Source organism: Hetaerina americana, unplaced genomic scaffold (genome assembly GCF_022747635.1).
Source record: "Hetaerina americana unplaced genomic scaffold, ioHetAmer1.1.p SCAF_5, whole genome shotgun sequence".
NCBI classification, from domain to species: Eukaryota; Metazoa; Arthropoda; class Insecta; order Odonata; family Calopterygidae; genus Hetaerina; species Hetaerina americana.
In genome coordinates, this window is record NW_027287095.1 from 29,306,310 (window position 1) to 29,315,485 (window position 9,176).

Genomic DNA, 9,176 nt, shown 5'->3' on the forward strand with positions numbered 1-9,176 from the left:
CAACGTATTATACTAATTGCAATGCAGAACTCACTATGGTCAAAAATATGACACAAATTTAGTGATAGGAATCTGTTCGCCGATTAACAATTTATGTATTAATGACCTAAATGATCGCGCACGTGAGTCTTGGGGAAAAAACTTATGATAAATACTGCGAAAATCCACTGGTACGCAGACTAAATGTGATCACATAACGAATATGGGTTTTGACGTTCAAATTAAAGAAATAAGGACTACTTGGATCATCATCCCCGCCTATTCCAGTTCAGAAGATAAACCATATTTTTCCTCACAGTTGATTGCATTTACACCGCTCCTACAAAGAAGGCCTCAAACAGCGATACCTTTCAATATTTCATAAACAAATGTAAGTGGCAATGCTTTTCCCAGCACATCCAACCCCCCAGCCCAGTTGCAGTCTGAGCATATTTTTAGACGCTAATTTCTAGCAGTGAAATATCGATGCATGATAGCACTCCAAATTTATTTTCGCAGGACTTGCTACAGCTTTCCTTGAAATGGCCAAACATCCATTCTCAATACTTTTTCAAAATTTTCATTATAGAAATCGGAGATACATGAAAATCAGGTCGAGTAGGTGACAATTGAGATACAGTATTCCACGAATGACTTCGCGAAATCTCCTATCCGTTCGATAAAACTCGTATATAAGAGAAACTTATGGGAGAAAATGTTCATAAAATATAATCATTAAAATATGGATTTTAAATCAAAATATTATAGCCTAAGATAGTTGATGCTAAGGTGGCAGTCCCATTGGAAGGAACATGCTCTTTCTTGCGGACTAGATGCATACTAATTAGAGAAAACCGAAGCTAAAAACCTTTAAGTTTATCTTATACTGCTTACCGACTCAACCGTCAAATCAAAAGCGAAGATATTGCTGGAAATTATATAAAATAGCATTTGGCCGCTGAAGCGACCGGAAAGGTGCCATTTAATTTTATTTCCAGGTGTCCATCTTACTTAATAACGAAACGAGCACGGAATGAAAAATTGAAACAAAAAAAATCTCAGGTGAAGCCAGCCTTATTTCTCCGAATAATGAGACACGTCGCTAATGGGTGTACCATGAGGGCCGACAATATCCAAATCCAATATCCATTCGGCAAACCATTCGCGAGAATTTGAAACATTCCTAAATATTCGAACCCTCCAAATCGGATTAAAACTCTTCGGTTAAGGGAACTACCACTCGGAAAAGAAAATTACCCCACACCACGAACTTTATTCTCCATATACCCGCAGTTTACAATTCATGGCCATCTCTTCACAATATTTATTTTTTGAATACACGCATCAACCATGAAATAGGTCGTAATCCAATTCTGATCACGAACAGCATAAAAATTAATTGTAAGCTCAGTTACCTTGTCACCAAAACAGTTAAATCCAATTATTCAGGAAAGACGAAGTCCCAATCTATGTTAACTTAATTAGATTCGAACCCTACACTTACTTTCTTATTTTGTGGGGTAATCACAAACCTTAATACTAATTAATAACAGTGCACACGGAATAGTATAGCGAACTGTGCCAAGAGTTAAATCTAAAAATTTAATTTTTGGCGATGACCTTCGATCTCTTGCGAATAGATTGCGCATGAATGTAAACCAGAAGAAAATTCAATTGGATGAATATAGAATTGGGTGAGGTGGAAGAGGGGGGAAGGGTATTTGAGCATACGAAGTTTTCACGCCTTGGCACTTACCTGGCAGATTAACTGCGCAGCTGAATCGTAACCGGAAAGATTCAACTATTTAGCAGTAGGTACACAAAAACAATTTAAGATTTGATGATTCTGCAACTGAAGTGTGTAAATATGTTGAAATAAAAATTTCGCGGTTTTAGGTTATGCGTAGTTTTCTGGGCGAAAGGAAAACACGTCATTTCGTCGAAAGGGAAGACTTCCTGGGCATAATTTTACTTAAAACAGTGTAAGCTAGGTTTACGGGTTACAATGGTTTTCTTTCCAGGCATCTAGGAAAGTCGGGACAGAATTAATCATGAATAAAATCGCTCCATCATACTTAGTTACATGATCTTCATTGACCACATTTATTGAAACTACATGTTTAGAAAAAAGGAAGAAGTAAGGTTTTCCGATGTGTATTTGCTTAATACAAGTGCTCGGACCCAAGAAATCTTCATATTTTGGACATACATAAAATATATTACAGTCAAGTAGCCCGATGAACAAGAGCACGGGCTCTAATATCGATTCGACATGGATACTACACAATATTAAACCCAAGAATTTCGTAGTTAATCCCCTGGGCAAAATAAAATTATGCCGTTATTAATACAAAACAAAGTATATAATACATAAAGATAGACCATAACTTTTCCGAATGTCCTGCACCATTTCAGGAGAATACCACTCATTAAAGCCGAAGAAAGAGAAACTTCAACGGTAAGACGCCTTGAATGGGGAGGGCACTACCCTCGCCTCGTACAAATCGATAAATTTCACAATCCTATGCAGACCTTTGTACGAGTACGAGGGCTCTCGAATTTGATTGCGATATCTACGTCTTCCAATGAATTTGAATTATTTATTGTCCAGGAGTATTGGTAAGAATATCAACTTTTAATGAGTGCGATTCTTTTTTGTTCTGTTAATAGCAAATGAAGACCTTCCATTGGACGCGACTCGAAGCATTTGAAACCTTATTAATTACTCTAACTTGAATTAGGACGGGAGAGCAAATTATTTATTCTAACTCAGACTTCAACCGCGACCGATTCCATAACCTTCGCACACGACCAGACTGGAGAAGGGTCACCTGGTTTGGACCCACAAAACCTCAACATGCAATCTCTTTCGGATATCAAAAACGGGATAGCTTTGCGAATGAAATTTTTAACACAAGACCATTCAATTTCATAATATTCATTTTTTCGGCACGTGATGGTTAAATGAGTCTATCAAAATCTCGTTCTCAATATCACGCAGAAGGCATTAGAAGCACACTTTAGGAAAGTTAATGAGGCCAAGTATCCCAACAAAGGATAGACAAATCAAAACGCCTGGTTCCTCTACGCCTTCCTTGGACTAAACTTGGCGAAAAACATCCTACAATGATTAAGCTGAGTGACGAGTTGATAATTTATCTCGCGCATTGGAGAAATCCAAACAAATGGACGTCTTGGGAGTAATTTGAATATTCCTGATCCAACAAAGAGAAAATGAAATACTACTACAGAGAATAGAACGCCGCGAAGAAAATGACGAAAACCAAAATTCTTGAGCAGTTGTGAATATTATCAAATTCATTTTTAGGGAAAATTCCATCAACATAAGAGAAACTATAATTTTAAGTGAGAACTAAAAAGATTACGCCAAGCTTAAATAAACTGTTATAAAACCTTCTGGTATAAACATTCCCGTATGCCTCATTAAAGGTCGTGACGCGCCAGTTTTCTCCTCTTCCTAGGAGAAAGTTTCCCTTCAATTCTTGTTTATTCGTCAAGATTCGAACAGACTAGATGAACGACAAAAATCTAGCAGTTACATCCCTGGAACAACTAGGTTAAACGGTTATAGATCTATCAGACTTTTCAGGAGTTAAGGTGTTCACACCAGCCCGTACAATCGTACGTCGTTGGCGTAAGATCTCGAACCGATCATACTCCATCACTGACTACATACTCACCTCTCGCCAGTAGAATCCGGGATAAGAAAGGAGGGCTAAGTTCAACTGGAAAGCAATAAGTCTCCCAGCTCGCAAACGGCAAGCGCCTTTCAGCGAGCAGCGATCATTTCAAACGTGAGCCTTTAAAAGTGTTCGCGAGTCGCTGCTTTTGGACGCCTTAGGGCCGGTCGCTGCTCCCTAACTGGAGCCTCCGATCTACTCTGCTAGAGATCGGTAATTTTTCGGGAGATAATTTTAATAATTCATAATATGACGCCGTGACAGAGGGTGAAGATCAATTCAATACTTCTGATCTTCCTGAGCAAAATTGTTATTTAATTAAAACGGCGTAAATTTCATGACAGTAATAATGATACCAATGTATAAGTGGTACAACACACCGCGAAATTCGGAAACGATACTAATGTTACACCGTAACTATAACCTCCAAGACAATACAAAAATCACCTACTGTAGTAAAACAAAAGCTAAAATGTACTATTGTCAATTTTTTTGCTTTAAATAAGAGTCCGCATTAACTGTTTACTAATGCACAGTAAACAGCTATTGCATAATGATATAATAATAGCGTAGTGGGCCAGAGTTTTAAGAGGGTTTCTATGCGGGTGTGGTTGGGTGTCCAAAGCATTACTGATAATTTAAGTTCCAATAGTAAAAGCCTTCTTAGAAAATCCTCCAGACAATACTAGTAGTTGTGAACAGGAAACTTTCACACTTCACAACTTCGCTCTGATGTGGCAGCAGGCTGGCTGTTAAACTAAGGACGGCCTACCGTTACTCCTCGACGTCCTTATCAGTGACCCCGCAACTACAGTAATAATGGCTTCCGAAAAAAATGTCGTTAAACATTCTGAAATGATCTTTTTAATCATTATTATTTCCAACATAAAGGCGTATATATCATTTAAAAATCCTTACATAATGATAACATGTTCCAACGGGTGGGATCTGTAGTAACTGGTATTCCGAGGTCGCCAACATCAAGTCAACCTTTTGTGCAGTTTGAGTTAATTCACTAGGAAACAATACCAAATCCCGGGAGAACCAAATGATCGATCGTGGTTTATCCCCATATTTTGAAGACTCGGTGGTATAAGGCTGTTGACCTGCCGTTACCAGTCGTAGCCTCTCTCACAGGCAGTCATTCTGTAACTTAGTTATAATTTTATCGAGCTACAATGAAAGGTCACTCCTCGTTCTTGAACCAAATAAGAAATCGCACTTATCTTCAACCAATTGAAGATTTTATTAGGGCACCTTTTATTCTGTCAACAACTGTGACAGGTTTTGAATATGTATTATATTTATGTTGCTACCTTTCCCCCGAAGAAAGCACGCCACAAGGATTAATTGTTTAAAAGTTCTGCTAACTGCAGATAATATTACCACGCCGTTGCTCGGAATGAACACTGGCTGTTTTCGAAAGCAGTGGTGGAAGAAAACATTCCAGACTCCTTAAAGCAGCCACTCCGCTGGTCTAAAGGTTAGGGTATGAGGCCATAGGGCAACATATTGAAGGACAGTTTTCTCATACTGCCAAATGCGGCCATAACTTCTGAGCTGTTAAATAAATCCATTGGTAAAGACAACCTGTAGTCGTTTCAGGAGTGTCTTTCAAGGGAAGCAGGGGGTGAAACTTTTTGAAGGGAGAATAAGTGGCGCCTCCAGATTCTCCAGAATTTCTACGAAATTCAAAATTGACAATGTAGAACGGATCTGATAGAATAAACAATTCAGGTCTAAATGATAGAATATGAAAGCATGAGGATTCACTTGTCAGTTTGCAACTCCGGGGAAAATCTAATTGCATTGCATTCAAAGTCTGATTGCGTTAAATGCCCCAGGTTCGAAGCAAAAAATTCTGTTTCTTTTATTGCCAAACGAATAGCATTATTAACGTTAAAACATGTGAAGAAAAAAGATTCAAAAACACAGTTAAATCATTCAGAATTTATGAGTTTAAGCCTTTCGATCTACAAATGTAGGCGCCATTGATTTTGCAAAACTAGGATCAACGTAAACATTTCTGCATGTCTCTTCAGGCAAATCGATTTTTCCAGTTTAACGAAGAGCCCATTGGGGCATTTTTTGCAATATAAAATAATATTGACCACAAAAGAGACTCACAAAAAGGGTCGCAGTCATAACCACTGAATCTACAGAATTCCTACCTAATATTTACCGGATATTTCTTTCGCCACGAATGCAAATGCCAACACCCAAGTCAAATACCCTCATAAAATAAACAATGACTCAAATTGAAGTCTGAAGTCAAACTTACGATTCGATATCCAAGTGTGCAACGAAAACAAGGGATTACATCAAGGGAACTCGAGCGAAACATGAACTACACCTCCGTGTGCAAAGCACTTACTTTACGTAGACATCACCTTCGCTTTCTCTCACGGGATTATTTCGTCAAGGCTAAGAGGAGTGCCACACACAGCCAGTCAAGCGCCGCGAAATATTTTAAATCCACGTTGTTAATCCGAAGGAAAACCGATGTGCATATTTCTGAACGGTAAGAACCTGGAGTAGGAAGTGCTTTCGAGACATTTCGGGTGTTTCGGGTGGGGACCAGACGGCAAGGGCATCAAGTTCACCGGTCCCAAGGATTTCATGATACCGCCAAAAACATTTAAGCTAAAGGCCAGTATACACATATGATCGACCATTAGCCTCCTTTGAACATTAAGTAGTTAAACCATCCGGTTAGGAAGAGGTATCCATTGAAAGTTACCCCACCTACTCAATCAATCCTCAAAAAACAGCACCTATACAGCGTCGAACGAATTTAGTGTGGACGCGCCAGTACATAATTAGATATAATTAACTTTGAAAAATGGAACAAATTAGAACCGCTCTCGCGCCTTGAACAAGACTCCAAACGAAACTTATTACATGATTTTTTCTATAGAAACGTTTAGCTCCTCCACGGTGAAATGACCCGCAGCGTAGATAATGAAAGGGGTGGAAAGCAGTCACTTGCTATCTACGATAAAGAAAGCTACTCTTACAGCCTATCAGTCAACACTGCCCTCAAAACAATCAACGTTTCAATGACAACACCCCGGACAATTCATCAACTTTATACCACAGTGAGGTTGCTAAATATTTGCCCATTGTCCGCTACTCATGAGTTCAATCGGACAGATAAGATAACCTGTGAAAACTATTCACCCATGGTATTCAATCGAACTCGCCGCATTACGCATTCCGTTTAACATTAATGTAAATCCTGTTTCAGAAGGTAGAAGCAGCACTGCTCAAGTAGACCCATCACATATCTCCACCTATTTGATCACTATTGTTTGAAATCTCTTCTATGAGGATCCTTGTGTGAAGTGATTACATGTTTCCGTTACCTCATCGGGTTCCGAATAGCTATTGGGATTGTGGCGAAATAACTGGTTAAACTAAAAAATTAAATAACAAATATAATAAACAAAATCTGGTCACGATTTACAAAGAATTTGCTTGATCTGCATTAGATCCCTTCAAAATATGTATTAACATTCTCCAATGAACAACGAGTGTCACAAAACTGCTAGCAGATTTTGGTAAATAATCTCTCATAACTCTTCGAATGCATTTACTAACGGAAATAGGATTATAGAAAAATAATATTGGCTCTAGCTTTGGTTGCATATTTATTTTTCCAAGATTTGACTTGAGAGCACTTGGCCATAGACAACACAAAATTAATTCTTTCAGGACAATCTTTGCCATTCCTGTGCCTATAGCGGGAAAAAGAAAATTAACATAAATATTAAGAAAGAAAATTGTTTTAAAACAAAATGATTTAAAAAAGATAGCGCGTAGTCAACAGTCTGTGCACTGCAATAAAAATCGAAAAATGCTGAGTCCTTCACAAAATAAGCTAAACGCAACTTAGGAAAGCACGATTAACTCTGAGAGGAATAGAGGTTTAACCATTTAACCATTAACTTTGAACATAAAAATTAACAAAAGAGGGCTAAAGACATTTATTTTAGATTTGCGGCCTTTTTTCCAAACTCTTAGCAGAAATTTTGAAAGATATTTGTCCAATCAGATTAGTAAAATCCCCACTTCTTAACTCACTGTGGTCCAAATACATGTATATTATATTGTCTACCGATACCCATTTGTCATTGCTAATTGTCACCCAATTGTTGTTCATCAAGTTGTCCACTGGCCTCAATGAAAATAATCCATACTATTAAGTATTATTTATATTTTTTTTAAATATTTCCTACGATCAAGAAAATATTTCGAGGGAACCAATAGAAAACTTTCCACGATTAAGCTAAAATTTCACGCAAACATTTCAAGTCCTGAAACATCTTGAAAGCGGTATCACGTAAACTAATTGAATGTCCTGATTACGTACCATAAGCAATACTTATTCCATTAAGAAGCAAGACGGAGCAAAAGTGGCAGTTAAAAATCACCAACGATCCACACAAAGTATAAGGTCAATTAAAGGTCAAAAATCATGACATGATTCGATGAATACATTAATTGAACACTAAAATAAATGAAAAATATAAGTGCATTAACTGCGCTAAATTAATTAAATACGCTCAATAATCCTGCAATAAAGAATTCAATGCCCACTCACCTAGCAGCAGCTGAGCACAACCGGCGTCGACGAAGGCGCGAGAGGACTAGAGCGACTCAACCATCCACTTTCCAGACCTCCGCTACTTCCCACCACCCGCCCCATCCCCTCCATGAACCTTGTACACGTCCTCGAAGGGGACGTGACGCTTTCCCCATCCCCAAAGCATTCCTTTTTTCCAACACCAAAAATACTTCACACACCAAACCTTGGACCGTTAGACTTCTAAAGCTTTTCTTCTGCCGAAAGACCACAATGAATGGTCGCGCGTCCTTAAGGGTTCACCTTCAAGGGTCACCTTCACAGGACCTCAACCCTCTGACCGAGTGCACATTTAAACTCAGTAAACGATTTCAGAGGCTACCGTGCCTTGGGTACGGATTGGGTCCATGTAGGGCATGGAACTTTATCCAGGAAGAATAATACGATAACTTGATGGTTAAACGGCGACACAACTCAAAGTACGCGATAATGAACCAAATAACTTCGAAATAGGTCCTTCTAACAACATAAATATAGAAACGGACAGTTTTTAACGTAAGAATGTATTTCCAGTAACCATTACGTGAAATAATTTTTAACACGACGATCAATTTAATCGATGGCACATCCATGAATGCTACGTAAAAATGTTGTGTTGATTTGCCAATTTTTAAATGAGCGAGAAGGGGCTCGACAATTATTAATGTGCGATTCCCGATAATAACAAACAAATACCACCTGTTTTGATTTTGCCGCGCGGGCGTTGTGACCGATTCACCTTGAAAGAGCACGCACACAATACTCTTGCCGGGAAAAAATTGGATAATATGCCTCAGAATAGTACAATAACGAACAAAGCAACTTACCAGAGTATATAAACTGGTGTAATTAACAGTATATACCGATTAAAT

General features: G+C 38.4%; 1 protein-coding gene across 3 annotated transcripts in view; it reads right to left on the reverse strand.

Moving 5' to 3' along the window:
- The window catches only part of Ald1 (fructose-bisphosphate aldolase), a 35,328-nt gene that overhangs the window by 25,552 nt on the left and 600 nt on the right, over nt 1-9,176 (reverse strand). The window contains exon 1 of one of the 3 annotated variants that reach the window (XM_071592753.1): nt 8,284-8,386. The exons of the other annotated variants lie outside the window; for them this stretch is intronic. The gene's annotated coding sequence lies outside the window, so the exon portion shown is untranslated. Of the gene's footprint in view, nt 1-8,283; nt 8,387-9,176 lie in introns of those variants that run through there. 3 annotated transcript variants of the gene reach the window in all.